The sequence below is a fragment of the Mandrillus leucophaeus genome, unplaced genomic scaffold (genome assembly GCF_000951045.1).
Source record: "Mandrillus leucophaeus isolate KB7577 unplaced genomic scaffold, Mleu.le_1.0 Scaffold167, whole genome shotgun sequence".
NCBI lineage: Eukaryota > Metazoa > Chordata > Mammalia > Primates > Cercopithecidae > Mandrillus > Mandrillus leucophaeus.
Window position 1 is genome coordinate 3,862,139 of NW_012101665.1, and position 18,898 is coordinate 3,881,036.

General features: G+C 42.3%; 1 pseudogene across 1 annotated transcript; it reads right to left on the reverse strand.

Annotated features, from left to right (window-relative positions):
- Positions 1-15,829: 15,829 nt before the first annotated feature.
- LOC105537018 lies at positions 15,830-17,298 on the reverse strand (annotated as a pseudogene). The gene has a single exon (XR_001005659.1). The product of XR_001005659.1 is annotated as a BAG family molecular chaperone regulator 4 pseudogene (transcript).
- Positions 17,299-18,898: the final 1,600 nt, after the last annotated feature.

Consider the following 18,898-nt stretch of genomic DNA (forward strand, 5'->3'; position numbering starts at 1 on the left):
CAGGACCAGACTGCAAGAGTGGCTGAGTAGGAAAGGACACCACGGGTTTCCTAAGTTGTGTACTGTCAATACTGTGGAGGCAGTGATGTTCCGACTTCCTCACCAGAGAGCTGGCATTGGCAGTGACAGGTAGACAGATGTGAGGCCACACCGCAGGCACAGAAGTGGGTTGGGAGGCAGTCTGAAAGCCAAATGTGATGAGGCATTGGCAGGGGGCATGGAGAGGAGGGAACTGGGCAGCTGATGCAATCTGCAAGAGGAGAAAACGGGCCAAGGTAGGATGACTCCCAAGTTTCCAGCACCAAGTTGGGTGACTAGGTGCCTGACAGCCAATAAAAGCACAGGGGGAGAAACATGCTTGAGGGGAAAGATGGTTCTCATCTACATGTGTTGAGTTTGAAATGTTTGGGGGACATCCTGGTGTACATGTCCCATAAGCCATTGGACACACAGGAGGTTTGGACTAGGAATATTGACCAGTAGTCATCAGCCCAAAGGTGGCACAAGAAAGGGTGGAATGAGTAGGGAAGATCATTCAAATTGTGAAGAGATCTAGGAGAAGAGGGAACAGCCAAAAGAGGGAGACTGGAAGCAAGGTTAGAGAGGTATGGGACACATCAGAAAAGCCAAAAGAGCAGACAACTGTAAGAAGGGAGGTGTCAGATGTGCACAGACTGCAGGGAAGACAAACAGGATGATAACTGAAAAAAAAAAAAAAAAGAAAAGAGTATCTGAGGGCACTGGTGACCACTGACAGAGTAGGATAATGCTCTAATGGAGGAAAGGAGGTTGCTCACAAGTACCAGTGACAATGCTGGCCACTGCTGCCAAGTCGAGGCCCCTCCACTGGCCCTTGGCCTTACCCAATGAGAGCATTGTCTCCATTTTACAGATGTGACAAGTGTAGAGAGGTTAAGTAACTTTATATAGGCACACAGCTGGTCTGTAGACAATATGAACCAATGTGCTCCAAAAGACCATATTCTTACTTAACCTCTTAACCCTGACTCTCTTCTCTCTCTCCTGTCATTGAACAGCATCCTGACTCATCAATGCACCTTGATTCTGTTGATTACCTCCCTTTAGTCCAACAACCATCTTATCTACAGCGATCCTTAGAGAACAATTAAGGCCAGTTGACAGTAAAGAACACTCAGTGTGTACTTGAAGTCCATGCTGAGACAGAATCAATCTTCTGGCAGCTGCAAGACTGACCTATCAACCGAGCCATTTCTTCATTCCCTGCCATTGTCTCCTTCTCTTGAGATCGCCATCAGGCCCAGTCACTTTTCTACAAACAGGCAATAGGACTCCTGCTGCCACCCTGCCCAGATTTTAGTCTTCTGCTGATAAAGTGGGCAAAGATATGTGGCACTTCCTGAACCTAAATACTCTTCTGAGCTCATTCTAAATCCAAACAGAATCAAACTACCTCCTATTACCTCCTTCCAAGCTCTGTGCCCCATTCTCTCATTTCAGTCTCAGCTCCAGATATCAGTAAATTCAATGTGATGCATCAGGTGCCATCGCAGGACTTCCCTACTTGAAAAATCAAGCAATCATGTCCCTGAAACACACTGTCTTTATTCATGGTCAATTACTATAGTTAAAGTAGATGCAACTCTAAGAACCTATGGATTTTTTTATTGCCACTAATAGAAAGGTCATGATTTACAGACAAAATTTTTGAAGTTCCGATTTTACTCACATAAGAAACAAGAAGAAAACATTCAGCAAGAAGCGTTTCTTTTGCTTTATCGTTCCCAGTTAAATATGACTTTAAAAAAGACAAAATTTTAAAAGGTCTGATTTTACTCACATATGAAACAAGAAAAAAACATTCAGCAAGAAGCATTTCTTTTGCTTGATCTTTCCCAATTAACTATGACTTTGAAAAAGACTAGCACGCCTCATTAGCCCTAATTGTCTGATTAATACAAAGAAACGGACTCATATCATGGGGTTCCACTACCCCTAAGATAGTGTTTACTACCCTTATTTCACTCAATGTTTACAGTTAGTTTGACCAGAATGCCTGCCTTGTTTGACATTTTGGGAGAGGAAGCATGTGACTGTAAACCCTCTTCAAACTTTCAGACTTAACGTTTACTTCTTCCAAGTCCATCAAATTTGTACATAAATGACTTCTTTTCTGATCTTCTTATAACAAGTATGTAGCCTTTGAAATTTCCAGGGCAGTCTACAGGTTTAAAATCTGGCCGTCCTGGAGAATGGGCAGAAGAAAACTGAAGAGAGCCTTTTCCCACCGCCCTTCCCTTCCTTCTTAAAGAAGGTTCCCTTCAGAGGTCTCCCAGATACAACAAGAACCGAGTTCTTGGTTCAGAATATTTTGTAGGTGCAAAACATAATACATAGTTGCCAGTACCATAATTGAATTAGGTGTTGGTTGTTTAACAGGAAACACACTGGATCTTTAAGATAGCCCCTTAATAGGACTTGGCATATATACCCTTCCTTAGAAGTGAATTTCAGGTTGGATAAAACCTGAGGAGGAACAGATCTGGCCCTGGGGTACAATGAATGCAGGCCATCACTCCAACCCTGGTGGCTTGAGGGCCCTGCAAGTGCTAAAGGAGTATAGTGACCAGCTGTGTCCAAAGAGACTTAGCACTGCAAGTCCCACACCGCAGGAAACCACAGTTCCATGAACACCTGGAGGCTTGGCTCCCTGTAAAGAAACTGCCACCTCCCTTAATATAAGTAAGCCAGATTAGCTGAGTACTGTGGCTCACATCTGTAACCCCAGCACTTTAAGAGGCTGAGATGGGAGGATCCCTTGAGAACACATTTCTACTAAAAAATGTTTAAATAGCCAGGCATGGTGGCATGTGCCTGTGGTCTCAGCAACTCAGGAGGCTGAGGCAAAAGGATCACTTAAGCCCAGGAGGTAGAGGCTGCAGTAGGCTGTGATTGCACCACTGCACTCCAGCCTGGGCAACAGAGCAAGACTCTGTCTCAAAAAATAAACAAACAAAAACCAACAACAACAAAAAATAATTAAGCCAGGCTGGATGCAGTGGCTCACGCCTGTAATCCCAACACTTTGGGAGGCTGAGGCAGGCAGATCACCTGAGGTCGGGAGTTTGAGACCAGCCTGACCAACATGGAGAAACCCCGTCTCTACTAAAAATACAAAATTAGTTGGGCATGGTAGCACATGCCTGTAATCCTACTTGGGAGGCTGAGGCAGGAGAATCGCTTGAACCGGGGAGGCGGAGGTCGTGGTGAGCCGAGATTGCACCAATGCACTCCAACCTGGGTAACAAGAATGAAACTCCATCTCAAAAATAATAATAATAATAAAAATTAAGCCAGATGCTCCAAGGCTAGTAATGGAGGGAAACTTCCCTGTGAAGAGGAGACAGTTGTCGCAAAAAAAAAATCATATTCCCTTGAAAGATGTTTCATAATTACCAGCACTGCCACCTTGGCCTGGAAAAGAAAGAGGTCAGATGGGAAGGGGAAGGAAGCAGGTTAGGAAGAGGCAGTCCTCCATGGGCTGTGAGCATCTCTACATGTTTTTCTTGGGTGCACCTAGAACGCAAAGCCCTAACCACTTCTGAATGCGGAAAAACTCAAACTGCGTTGTCCTCTGCTCTCATACCACAACAATCAACACAGAAGACTTCTGTGACCAGATGTTGGCGGGGAGTCTGCACCAACAAATAAGCAATCAGTTCTGCAGCAGACACCAGCTGGGCGTCCTCCAATTCAAGTCTGTTCTGACACTATCTACCTCAAGACAGCATCAGATCCCACACGTTGAGGACTGAGTCCCACAAAACTGCCTCCTCTCTCCCCTAGACACCAGCGTCGAGCCTGGGCCTCCGAAACGTCTGACCAACTAGCTTCAATTTGGTATTCCCACAACCCCTTTTTGGGTTTGATTAATTTGCTGGACAGGCTCACAGAACTCAGAGAAACGCTTACGTTTACCAGTTTAATACAAAGGATATCAGAAAGCACACAGATGAAGAGGCGCACAGGGGGAGGTATGTGGGGAGGCGCACAGAACTGCCATACTTGCTGTAGGTCCACCACCCCTCGGAAACCTCCACGTGTTCAGCTGTCCCAGAAGCTCTCTGAACCCTGTCCTCCTGGGCCTTTTTTGGAGACTTCCTTGGATAGACATGCCTGAAGACAACCACATCAGACGGTGACTAGACAAAAAGCAGATGATCTAATACTGATAGACTGAGTGGGGAAACCCAGGAAGGCCTGTCTGTCCATATTCTCCTTGGCCTCTCTGTGCTGCATTTGTTCCTTCAGGGCATGTGGCAGGACTGTCTCTGAGATGAGGGTCTTATGACCTCCAATCAGAAAGACTGCCTTGGGGCCGGGAGCAGTGGCTCATGCCTGTAATTCCAGCACTTTGGGAGGCCGAGGCGGGCGATCACCTGAGATCGGGAGTTTGAGACCAGCCTGACCAACATGGAGAAACCCCGTCTCTACTAAAAATACAATATTAGCCGGATGTGGCAGCACATGCCTATAATCCCAGGTACTTGGGGGGCTAAGGCAGGAGAATCACTTGAGCCCGGGAAGCGGAGGTTGCAGTGAGCCGAGATCATGCCACTGCACTCCAGCCTGGGCAACAAGAGCGAAACTCTGTCGAAAGGAAGGAAGGAAGGAAGGAAGGAAGGAAGGAAGGAAGGAAGGAAGGAAGGAAGGAAGGAAGGAAGGAAGGAAGACTTCCCTGAGCAGGTGAAGAGAGAACAGGGGAAGGTCAGAAAGAGATTGTGTTTCCCGAGGCCTGCTTCCAAGGCCTACAGTGCCCCAGCATCAGAACAGATGACCATTATGTCAGGAGCCATGGATGAAAACATATATGTGTATATGTACGTGTGTGCATGTGTATGTAGTAATGTCACACCACTCTTTACCCAGGTCATCTCTTAGAGTTGTGTTTGCAGCCAGCAACCTGGAGGGATGAGGTAATATTTTCCCCTGGGCAAAGAGCAGGCTTGCTGCTTCTGCTTATTGAAAAGCAATGTATCCTCTAAGCTCAGTGCTCCTCTCCCATGATGCAGCCCATCATGTGCACAGGCATCTATAATGAACTCTTTGCATCACCCTGTGGGACTTGTGGGGCATGGGGAACCGGCACAAGCATCATTCTCACCCTCTGGCTATTGACTTTGCCATAAGTAATAATATCCTTTGTCTCTGACCCTAGAGTCTTTTCTCCCCAGTATCCATGAAACCCTAGCAGGATAACTTGTCATCTTGGAAGAAGGGTAAAATCCTAGACCATACACAGTTCTTGACCGGCACTGCCTAATTGGATGCTCCCACTCAGATATTAGTTTCACTTATACTCTATGGTACAGCTGACCTAAGGTCTGAGCTGTTAAACAGGTCTTTCCTCAAGGCTAAAGGCTAATAAAGGAAAATACATTCATGTGATAAAACAAAACTAACTGTGTTAGATGTGGTTGATTGGCAGTCTGTGAGCACTCCCTACTTTTCTGTTCTTTCTTAAATGGCAGAGTCTGGAAAAGCTATAAAACTACCTTTTCCAGATTCCCTGCGTATCAGGTTCTGGATAAGAATTGATGTACTCTGGCATGTTTGGAAAGGTAGGGTGAGGCACAGGCGATATCCTTTGTGGCTGTCTATGCCAGCAAGCAGGTCACGGAGACATGGCATTTTTCTGCTTTGGTCCAAATTTTTGTCCAAATTCCAGCTTCTAGATGTTGAGAGGCAGTTGCAGTAGTGGCTGCTTTCTGATTTCTGGATTCAGCCACTACAAGATGCCCTGAAGTCAAGAGACCAGTGTATGCCTTTGACTCCTCACCCTACAGATTGTAGCTGAAGTACCAGCTTTCCTGGCAGGACGGATCTGCAGTGTTGCAGCATCAATCCTGGTGACCCAACCTAGAGACCATGTGTCCAGGTCTTCTGGATATTCTGTAAGCCCCTAACCTCCCGTAGTGAATCCCTTTCTGCCTAAAAATGCAGAGTGGTTGCTCTATCCTGACCCAGGACAAGGATCTAAATACTAGGTCATCAGTTAGAAAATTACAGCTTATCAGTCACAGTCTGGGATCTTGCTGTCAGCTTCCCACTGTAGCAGAAGTCCCTTTTAGGATCTACTTCAAGGACAACCCTGAATTGTAAACTTCTCAAAATCTAGATCCAGACAGCAAAACCCAGAGAAAGCTGGGATTTCTCTCTCTATCCTACTTTCTGGGTTTCCATTGCCTATCGGAGGACATGCTTCTTTCCTAGATCCGTAGAAAGATCCATGTTTCAGGGGAACCTGAAGGTGGTGATCTTATCCCAAAGCATAGAAGAATAATTAACACAAGGTGATACAAAACAGCACAATCACCGCAGAGGCACACTGTTGAAGCCCCTCTACGAAGTAGGTGGGGTGGTACCGGGTTGTTGTTTCCTTACATATGGAAAAGAACAGATACTCTAACAGTTCTAAATGTACCGTTTCAGACCTGCTGTTATCCTTCCTGGCTTCCCCACCCCTCTTCAGAAGGCCTGCTTCATTTGTAGGACAGACAGAATAGAACCATGACAAAGAAAGATCCCAGCTAAGCACCGTGACTGGAGCCTGTAATCCAAACTACTCTGGAGGCTGAGGCAGGAAGAGTGCTTGAAGCTAGGAGTTCAAGATCGACCTGGGCAACATAGCAAGACTCCTATCTCTTAAAAAAATTTTTTTAATTTATCTTTTTAAAAATTGTAAAGGACTTCATAGCAAACCAACATGATTAAATCTCTGTGGTGAGTGTGTGGGTGTCACTATACCATCTTTGATTACAAGAGAGACACCCTCAATTTTAAGATGCACCATTATTTCATGGACCACTAAGAAGGAAAAAATGCTGCGAATTAAATGGCACACACCTTAATGATTAAACAGAGAAAAAGAGGACTTTGTTGCCAAACCACAAAAATTTAGTCCTGGCTCTGTCACTTATGGCAGTAGGGATTTGGGCAAGTCACTAAGGCTCTTTTTACTCAGTTTCCAAGTTGGGGTTAAACACAATACCTATTTCAAATCATCAAATGAGATAACACGTGCAACACGTGCTTAGAACATACACACAGACCAGCGCCTGGACCAAGGTAGGTGCTTAAATATTAGCCATCGTTATAGTTATGCCATGCTATCTTTTGCATTCATCCTAAAAATATTTTTTCTCTCTGCTTGTTAGAGGGCAGGGGACCCTGTATCTTTTGTTTCATAGAGGTCGCACACTTCTCTAGGATTAGCTCCAGCCTAGAAAATTATTGCCAGGCCAATTAAACATCCTATCTTTGGGGGTTCAGTATTGGGTTGTTTTTGTTTTTTCACCTTTTAATCACCAGAATCCCCTTCTTACCAATAATTCCACCACCGCTCAAGAATTCACAAAAGTAAAACAAAAATGATCTCTCTCATTTATTAGCACTACATATTTAGTACTACATATTTCACAAACATGATTTCATCTTCACTATCAGGTAAGCATTACCAAACCCTTTAATAGAGGAGGGAGCTGAGAATCAGAGATGATCACCAACTTACCCAAAATCACCCAGCGTAGAAAGTAAGGAGAGAGAGCCAAATCCAGACCAACTACACTCCAGAATCTACACTCCTAGCTATCTTGCTCAATTTTCTCCAAAAAATGCTATGATCCTTTTAGGAACTCGTCTGTTGATTAAGATAAAACATTCTCTGTAGTGCAATATTTAAGTACGATGAAGCAATCCAAATGCAAATAATACATGCTATGATTTTGAATAAAAATACAAAATAAGCTACCCCATACAGCCAATCACTAGATCTCTAATGACTAGGATTTGGTCTATTACAGGACTGCCGAACCTGAGAGTAACCAGCCCTGGTTTCATTGCCAGCTCACGAATTTTTCACCAGCCTTCTCTGTCCGCCTTTCCTTTACTACACAGTGAGCCACACTCCTGGAACAAGCTTACCCTCTGAGCGCCACAGCCCCTCTCCAGCCTGCATTCCACTGTAAGGTTGAGAAATATCTGATCGTTAGTGATGAGAGAGAAAAACTAGCCTCATTCTCTGGTGGCCTGTCTTGCAAAAGAGAGATGAAATCAAGTCTGGCTTCCTGAGATTCCAAATCACAAACATCACATACTAGGTTTTTTTTGTTTTTTTGTTTTTTTTTTTTTTTGAAATAAAATCATGGGGCCAGATGTGGTAGCTCACACCTGTAATATCAGCACTTTGGGAGGCTGAGGCAGAATGATCACCTGAGGCCAGGAGTTCAAGACCAGCCTGGAAAACAAAGGCAAACCCACTTCTACAAAAAATTTAAAACTTAGCCACATGTGGTGGCATGAACCTGTAGTTTCAGCTACTTGGGAGGCTGGGCAGGGGGATCGCTTGAGCCCAGGAGCTGGAGGCTACAATGAGCCATGATTGCACTACTGCACTCCAGCCTGGGTGACAGAGGTAGACCCTGTCTAAATAAATATCACAGAAAGGTGGGCAACTCACTCAGAGTGTCCCATATTTTCTTTTTCTTTCTTTCTTTTTTTCAAAATTAAGAGACAGGGTCAGCAAGGCACAGTGACTCACTCCTGGGATCCCAACATTTTGGGAAGCCAAGGTGGGTGGATCACCTGAGGTCAGGAGTTCAAGAACAGCCTGGCCAACATGGTGAGACCCTGTCTCTACTAAAAACACAAAAATTAGCCAGGCACAGTGGCACACACCTGTAATTCCAGCTACTCAGGAGGCTGAGGCAGGAGAATCGCTCGAACCCTGGAGGAGGAGATTGCAGTGAGCCAAGATTGTGCCACTGCATTCCACCCCGGGCAACAAAGCAAGATTCTGTCTCAAAAAAAAAAAACAGAAAGAGAGAGAGGGTCTTGCTATATTGCCCAGGGTGGAATGCAGTGTCTACTCACAGGAACAGTCCCACTACTGATTCTGCTCCACATCTCACCCAAGCCAGTTCGCCCCTCCTTAAACAACCTGGTAGTCCCCCGCTCCAAGAGGTCACCATATTGATGCCGAACTTAGTTCAGACACCCAATTGCTACAGCACACTATAGCTCAGAACTCCTGGGCTCAAGCAATTGTTCTGCCTCAGCCTCTCGAGTAGCTGAGACCACAGGTGTGCACCACTGAGCCTGACTTCCTTTAGCATATCTTTCAAACAGCCTTTTCTTTATATTGAGATACCTGAAAAGGGCTCTTTACAAAATCCATTCGAATTCCCTTCTCTCCTCTCTGCCCTCCTTTATTATTGATGACATTTTTGACAATTATCTGATTATAGAAAAACTCCAAAAAGCCAGGATGAAGTGCTGATTTTTGTTTTGTTCTGAGATGGAGTCTCACTGTCACTCAGGCTGGAGTACAATGGTGCAATCTCGGCTCACTGCAACCTTCACCTCCCAGGTTCAAGCGATTCTCCCTGCCTCAGCCTCCCGAGTAGCTGGGAATATAGGCGTCCACCACCACACCCAGCTAATTTTTGTATTTTTAGTAGAGATGGGGTTTCGCCATGTTGGCCAGAGTGGTCTCAAACTCCTGACCTCAGGTGATCCACCCACCTCAGCCTCCCAAAGTATTGGGATAACAGGGGTGAGCCACTGCGCCCGTTCAAAGTGCTGTATTATTTTACTCATCACTGCTATTGACTTCGGCATATGCATACACAAGTGCCTGTATTTTTGACCTGACATCTATGCTCCATTCTCTTTGGATTTCAGGTATAACATGACAATTGTTCTAGTTCTTTTGCTGTAACTGATGAATACAAAATAATCCCATAGTAGAATGTACCACCTGGAAGATCAAGAAAGTGATTTTATAGGATTTCGCATTCCATTTGAGGACTGCAGAACCTGTCATCAGATAATAGAATTTGAATGATAAATGAACTGTCTCATGTCAATCCCTTTGTGAAAATTAGAGCTTTTAAAGTCTAGGTTTAGCTTGCTTAAACTGAGAAATGGCCAGGCAAATAGTCATGTCAGTAGAAATATGACATCTAATAGTCAAGATCTTCTTCCCTTCCTTTAGTTGTCATTATTTGTGAAATTTCACACCAGAAGACAATTGTGATTTTTTTGAACTGGAAAGACATATTGTGAAAATTAGCTCATGTTAGACCTGTGATGAATCTTCAACTGTAGAAAAGAAAAAGAAATGTGCTCTAAGAAGAAATAAGAGGCTGGATACAGTACCTCAAGCCTGTATTCCCAACACTTTGGGAGGCCAAGGCAGGTGGATCACTTGAGGTCAGGAGTTCGAGACCTGCTTGGCCAACATGGCAAAACCAAAAATACCAATATTAGCTGGGCGTGGTGATGCATGCCTGTAATCCCAACTACTCAGGAAGCTGAGGCAGGAGAATCGCTTGAACCCAGGAGGCAGAGGTTGCAGTGAGTCAAGATTGTGCCACTGCACTCCAGACTGGGAGACAGAGCAAGACTCTGCCTTAAAAATAAATACATAAATAAAAAGAAGAGATTCATAGGCAAACAAAAATATGCATTTTCTCTCTGTACTATGTACATTCTTCCCCAATCTTCCCTAAAGAAAATATCCCCTAGGAAGAAAGGTCTGAAACCTTGGAAACTACTTTTACTAGTCTTAGAAACATATATAACAAATATGCCGAAACATGAACAAGCAAAGTAATCCAAGCTGTCGAAAACCTAATAAGATTAGCTTACTCGTATGCCTCCAAGACAGAATGCTATCAGCCTTCTGCAATTATAAGACCAAGATTCTGACTTCTGCCAGGTGCAAAACCCATGGAGAGAAACACTCTAGAGATGAAAAAAGGCTTGAGTTAGACCCAGAAAATTAAGTAGAATTTTCACATCTGTGAATGGAACCCACGGCCTCTGAGACAGAGCAACCCCTGATAAAGGAGACCAAAACAGAAGGACTCTTGGGCGGAATGTCTCAGGGATGCTCAAATTGTTGGGAAAGTTGGGGCATGTGAAGGGGAAAAACAGGAAGGAAGATGGAAAAGATCGTCTCCCTTGGCTGAGAAGTTTGGACTCTAGTATGTAGGCAACAGAAACTCATCAAAGATTTCTAAGCAGAGTAGTGACAGGATCAAGCAGGACTTTATGAAAACTGATTTTTCAGGAAAAGCTGGGAGGGATTGAAATAGGATGGAAACTGCAGGTAGAAAGACCACTCTCAAAGCTGTTAGAACAATGCAGGCAAAAGACTGAACCATAACCCTGGGCTCAGCTGTGCAAGTCAAGACTAGGTATTGGACCACTGTTGTTTTCTGATGTCAAATCAATGACTTTAGATTGGAGGGAATTTAGGAATCATTTTGCCAAAAATTCACAAACCTGTGGCAAAATCAGACGGGTGATAAAGTGCACGCGTGCGCGCGTGTGTGTGTATAAACATGTATATAAATATATATATATAATTTTTTAGCTTTCTGAATTAGTTACCAAAGTTTTAAAAATGGGAGATTTCAGATGAAAACCCCAGATTTCTGGATCTTTGAAATTTGGCATTGTCACATTGGGCTCAAAGCCCTTACCTGACCTTCACCCTGCATCATCCTCTTAACCTTCATTTAGTCCCTCCCATTCCTGTCCTGCCATTCATACCCCAATCTTAAAGATGAAGACACCGAAACCCGAGGAAGGTAAGGAGTTTTCCCAAAGTTTCACTGACAGTTGGTGGCAAAGTCTGCAAGGATGATGTGACATAATGCCTGTCCCATTCCCTACAGCAACTTGACATATATGATCACTGTTCCTCACAAACCCTTAAGAGTAGACATCATTATCTCCATTTTGTAGAAGAGGAAACGGGTTGAAAGATTAGGTAACTTCCCCAAAGCCACATAACTGGTCAGCGGTAGAGACAATGTTCAAACCTAGATCTTTCCAGGTCTTTCTTATTACACAATTAGTGTAAGATTCTGAAACCAGACAAACCTGCTTAAAATCTAGGCGAGCCATTGACTGGCTGTGTGACGGCAGGGATGTTACTCAACCTGTCTGAGCTTCACCTTTTTGGTTTTCAGACTGAAATGAGCATGTGTCTAACAGCAATTAACACATGTTAATTATTTTGTAGTCACAGTTTGCTTTTTGAGAAAAAGCACTGTTAGTGGATTTGATCAGATACTTTATTTGTGTTGTTGGCTCTGAAAATCTTTTTAATCCCCCCAAAATGAAATCCAACTCCAAAGATAGTGTCAACCACTGATGGTATTCTAAAAATTGTGACTAAAATCTAAACCTTTTTCCAAAAGATTCTAAAAAAAATCAGGGGTAACAGTAGCAGTATTGACATAGAAATCTCACACAAGAGGCAGGGATGGAGGCATATGCGCCCCACAGCTCACTCTTCCTTCTACTTTCCTTGCCAATGTTCCTGTTTGGCAAAACCAGCAACGTCTGGGCCCTACACTACAAAAGGACCCAGAAAATATAGTTTATAGCTTCCTAGCCTCTTTGATACAGAAAAGCATGCAAGAAAGGTGGACCAGTCATCTGCATCTGTCACAAAATTGCCCTAAGAACCAGCTTGTCAGCCATAGAAGAAAACTGTATCTCATTATTTTATGGTCACATTTTGCTTTTTGAGAAAAAGCACTGTTCGTAGATTTGATCAGATACTTTACTTGTGTTGTTGGCTCTGAAAATCTTTTTAATCCACAAAAAATAAAATCCAACCCCAAAGATAGTGTCAACCACTGATGATATTCTAAAGATTGTGTCATAAGCTCTGAACCTTCTTCCAAAAGATTCCCAAAAAAGTGGGCTTAACAGTTGCAATATTGGAGGTACCATTCAGCATCCTACTTTGAAAGGGACAGTGCTCATTAGGATAAAGACATTCTAAAATGTTTGCTTTTTAGTCAGCCCTAGTAGTCACAGACATACCTCACTGGAGTTACCCTCCAGCTTCCTCCAAGGAAGATAGCCAAACACTTGATGGTGAGCAAAGCCATTACCACCTTGACTTCCTGCCAGAATTCTTACCACCATCAAACTTTCAAAAAAGGTCTTTGAATAGTGGATCTTGCAAACAAAAGCACTACAATGATTCAATACTTACATGGAAATCCTCCCAAAAAGCAAGTATGCTTCAAAAAATCATATTGCCTTAACAATGACCATGTTCCCCTTTGGTTGAATTGGCCTCCTTTGTAAGATTCTAATTACGCAAAATTAAGGGATTTTGGAAGGTTTTTTGCTTGTTTGCTTGTTTTTGTTTTTTGTTTTGTTTGGTTTGGTTTGGTTTGGTTTTATCGTGACAGGACTGGCATGATAAACTTTATTCAAGACTTTGACAAAATGATCCCTAAAGTAATATACATGTAGATACTTTAAAAAGACCAGATGTGAAATTTCAAGAAAATTTTGAATTCAGTCCAAAGTCAATATTAAGTCAAAAGTTGAACCAATTCTACAAATCATAAATACTATTTTCCTTCTTAAGTTCATGTATTTTCTGAGATAGATTACCAACTTGGTTTTCTTCAATATTGGTATTTGGAATAATTTTAACACGATTTGACATTTTTAAGTTCTAAATCTATACTTATCCTGAATATCTTATTATAATTAAAAATACAAATCCAGAAGTGATAACTCTTCCTTACAGAAGAATTCCAATTAATAAATGTAGAAGGATTGAGAGAAATAGAAAATCACCATTAGAACACCATAGTAGTAATTGCCACAAGCAAGATCTGCCAATGAATAGTAAAATGAGCAAAAGTTTAAGCAGAAACGGGACATTTGCATAGTCTCAGGGTATCTCCAGCACATATTCAATAATTACAAGGAAAACACAATACGTTTACAGTAGCAAATCCTAGCAGACACCACCTTAGCATAGTGATCAAGGTTAACAATACTGGAAATACATTACAACATCAGGTATCCCCTGTTATGATACACTGTCACAGACTGGAAGACACAACATAGACATGACAGCTAAATGCAAGGCTGGGTCTTGGAACAGTAGAAGGACATTAGTGAAAAAACTAAAATCTCCACTTTTTAAACTTTATACTTAGTATTATATCAAGGTTAATTTCTTAATTTTAACAAATGTTCTATTGTTATGTAAGATGTTAATACAAGGGCAAGGTGGGTGCAGAGTATACAAGAACTCTATTTTTTACAGCTCTTCTGTAAGTCTAAAATTATCTCAAAAACTAAAAAAAAATGGTTAAAACACACACACATATGTATGTATGTGCATAACATGTGTACATATGTATAATCAAGACTTCATGGAAATTGACATCTTGGGCACTCAGTCAGTAAAAGAGTAGTGCTCTCTTCTGAATTATTCATTATCTTACTCATAACTTAGCTGTAAGGTCCTCCCCCTTCTAGACTTTTAATCTCAAGTATAAATTTCTAATTCTCATAGAAAAGCCTTTTTAAAAAACATTCCTATATTAGGCCAAAAATGAAATCCTAGAATAAAGCTATCACCATACTATCTTATAAAATTACTCATCCCAACCATAAGACCCAGCCAGTATTTTTACTACATTTCCTCTCCTCATATAATACATTCATGTTGGTTTGGTTTATGAGTGGAGACAGCTAATAAATTTAGTATTTACTCATAGGCCTGACAGTCTAAGGGAAAAAAATTATCACTTGGGTATCTTATGAAGAAACAACTGTTTTTCCAAGAACCGATATTGTGTATTCAACTCAGACATAAAAAGTTATTTACCTAAGTCTCTTCTATCTAACAGCATAGAGCTACCCAAGCACAGTCAACAAAGACCCTTTCAATATCCCTTTTCTTAAATTAGGCTCTAAAATGACTGTTAATAATGGCAATAAGTATCTTTTTATTAAATAGGCAATTTTATCTTATGCAATTTAGGGAAGTAAAGATAAACATAAAATCTACCTTTAAATGAAGAAAATTATAATTTCCCACTCTAACTACGGCTGATTCATTCCCTGACTATGAATCCCCTTTTACCCTCACTGTTTTTAACTATAAACTGAGATGAAATCTGCTCATAGGTGAAACTAATATTTTAGATGGAGAATGATATCACCAAGTAATCATAATTATTACTTTCTGTAGTCATCATTTCTACTCACTGTGGCATTTACTGTTTCATCTGTATTTCTCTATCACAATGCCCTCTATAGAAGCAGCAATAGTGAAAACATAATTACACTTTGGGAAAAAAAAAAAAAAACAAGTAATTTTCAAGTGGATCTTTATCCAAATACAATAAAGAAGCAAAAAAGAAAAATGTAAGCATTTTCATTTTATCTCAATGCCATTTCCAAATTCACCTTCCACTACTATCATGAACACCAGAAGTGGGGAAAAAAAAAAAAACCCTCTAACCTAATGATCTATACAAAAAGGGAGACAATTTACTCACTACACATTGCAGTATATTCAAGTGGTGAAAAGATACAAATTCTTTCAGAACTGCCATACTATCTGGCTGTCAATATAGTCTCTTGAATAATTATATTAAACATATTACTACAAAATGTACCAAGAAGTAGAGAATAATACTATATTTGTGAATTGCAAATAACAAAACAAAACCCAAGTCCAAGAAGGCTAAAGTCTAAGCTATAATTACACATGAAGTATATGTTGAAAGCAGTCACAATGTATAAAAATGTGACAAGATATCCAGATGTTTAAAAAAACACATGCTGTTTGTCTCAGATTATATCCACTTTCATCTTGTAGGTTTCTGATAAGCCTGTTAAGTGTGTTTCCCTCCTGCTGATAAGAAGCAGCTTGCAGATATCCATAAATTTTTTAAGGAGTGAATCTACTTGGCAATATTAGTAACTCCATAGTTTCCTATTATATTCATTCATCTGAAAACTGAAAACAACTCATGACTAAAATATTCTTCCATTCCTTTGCCAGTTTTTCAAGTTTAAAATCAAAGGAAAGTTGGAATGTATTGCTTCTTGTCATCAACAGGCATTTCAAAAAGAGGGTAATTAACCAAATCAAGTGTTCTTTGGTCAAGTTGGTAACAGGCTTCCACTCTGTTCTAAATTCTTTCATAATCTTTTTTTTTTTTTTTCCTAATTTTTCCAGTATGGCCTGAATCTTACAAACAGCCTCTTTCCTGGCCTGCCATACAGAGTCCTCGTCCCCAGTTTCAACTGAATCCAGTTCCAAAAGTTTCTTGGTTAGCGTTTCTTCCAGAAGCCAGTATGCTTAGTCTATCTTTTTTCCTACAAATTCTTCTACTTCTTGTTCAAGATACTGGACCTTCTCCAGCACATGCATGGTTTTGTAATACTCGGAGGATTACTTTCATCTGAAGGTACACATTCTTCAGGAAGACTGCTACTTTAATCTTGACTGTTGGGATGGTCACTGGTGGCATTACCATACAGCTGAGGCTCAGCGCTATACTGGACTTGGGAATCCAAAAGATCTGAATCATTCTTGTTCACTGTCCCCAAGGATTCATACTGATGGACACTGCAAGGGAAGTTGTGCCGGTTCATGCTTTGATCTGATTGGCTGCAGGGGTGTGAAGAATCCTTGGGCTGCTGCAGTGGGGGTGTAGGGGGTGACTGAGGAGAGCCACTGCTAGGCCATGGTGAAGTACCTCCGGTCATGTAGAGATTGCCAGGCGGTGCTGAGGGCGCTGATGAAGGCCAAGGATAATGGCCACCCATTCCATAAGCACCAGGAGAAGGCCACGCATCTTCTTGTGGTGGTACAATTTGTCCTGATTGTGGAACACTACGATTACCATCTCCATAACGATAATGGGGCAGGGTCATTCCAGGGTTCTGTGAAGCCGGATACCCTGCAACCTGCCGCCTAAGAGAGGGTACTTCAGTCTGACAGCCCTGCCGAGAATAGACTCAATGAGAGACTGGAGTTGGGCTGTTGCCAGGTGAACAGTAAGTATTTGTAACTTCTGTGGAGTAACAGGTCTGAGTATAACCAGGTGCATTAAGCCCCTAAGTATGAGGCAGTATTTGCCCCAGAGCCTGGGGGGTAAGTTGGACCATATGGCCCATTTGTATAAGAATTTAAACTGGTGGCTTCCTCCGGCTCGACCAGGCTCTGGCCAGGCGCCTCCAGAGGGATAGTACCCATCGCCTCCTCCACCTTCTCCCAACCAGGTGGTCTCCACTGGGCCGCCCCCCACGCACCCGCCAGGAAATGGGAGGCTGGGGAGGTTCGAGATGAAGAGGGTATAAGGGTGGAGGTGGGTGCTCTGGCACGTCTCCAACCCCAGGCCTGTAGTAGCGGCCGTAGGACTGACCGTCAATGGGGCCATAGCCTAAGCGCCTCAGGGCCTACATGGGCTCCGCTGCCCTGAAGTACTTCCCGCCCCCTACGGCCGACCCATCGGGCAGGCCAAATTAAGTTTTAATTTATACAAGCCAGTGCATATACTTAGACAGTGTCACTTGGGTGATTTTGCTCTACAAATACAAAATTTTTGATAAGATCCAAAACCTTACTCAAAATTCAGACTTAGTTCTCATTTCAGATTATGGATTTCTCTTTCCAGATGCATAGAGAAGTAATTTTAAAGCCAAGCATGGTGGTTCACACCTGTAATCCCAGCACTTTGGGAGGTCAAGGCAGACGGATCACCTGAGGTTGGGAGTTTGAGACTAGCCTGGCCAACATGGTGAAATCCTAAAGATACGAAAATTAGCTCAGTGTGATGATGCATGCCAGTAATTCCAGCTACTCAGGAGGCTGAAGCAGGAGAATTGCTTGAACCCGGGAGGCAGAGGTTGCAGTGAGCCAAGATCACGCCACTGCACTCCAGCCTGGGCTACGGAGCAAAACTCCATCTATTAAAAAAAAAAGAAGAAGAAGGTTTCAAGTCTACTGTATTGGTCAGGGTTCTCCAGAGAAACAGAACTAAGGGAGATCTAGATAAACCGATACAGGTACAGATAAAGAGATAGAGATAGAGATATATAATTTATATAAGGAGATATACTGTGAGGAATTGGCTTACATGATTAAGGAGGCCTAGAGGTGCTGAGATCTATAGCTGCCAAACTCAAGACTGAGGAGAACTGATGGCGTAGTTCTGGTCAGAGACCAAATCCCTGAAAACCAGGGGAGCTGACATTGTAAGTCCAAGTCTGAAAGTTGGCAAGCTCAAGCCCCAAGAAGAGCTGAATTTTCAGTTCAAGTAGGAGGCAGGAAAAGACTAATGTCCCAGCTCAAGCAGTCAGGTCAGAGGCATTTCCATTTGCTCAGCCTTTTTGTTCTATTTGGGCCTTCAGTTGGTTGGAAGAGGCCCATTCACATGAGGGAGGGCAACCTGTTTTACCTGGTTTACCAATTCAAAGGTTCATCTCATCTGGACACGTCCTACAGACACATTCAGAATACTGTTTGGCCAAATTTCTAGGTGTCCCGTGGACCAGTCAGGTCGACACACAGAATTAACCATTATATGTACTAAGCTAGAAAAGCCTTCTAAATGTTACAGTTCACATATGACGAAATCTTAGCAGAGATTTTCGCAAATTTGACAACAATCCTAAAAATGTATGTGATATTATGAATAATGAAGTGTGAAACTGAAGCAAACTCTTTTTAAAGATTTTTTAAAATATACAGACAAAGTCTCCCTATGTTGCTCAGGCTGACCTCAAAATCCTGTCCTCAAGAGATTCTCCTGCCTCAGCCTCCTGAGCCGTGGGGACTACAGACATAAGCCACTGCACCCAGAAGAAATAAACTTAGATAAAAAAGAATGAAAAGGAACAAACAAAGCCTCCAAGAAATATGGGACTATGTGAAAAGATCAAATCTACATCTGATTGCTGTACCTGAAAGTGATGGGGAGAATGGAACCAAGTTAGAAAACACTCTTCAGGATATTATCCAGGAGAACTTCCCCAACCTAGCAAGGCAGGCCAACATTCAAAT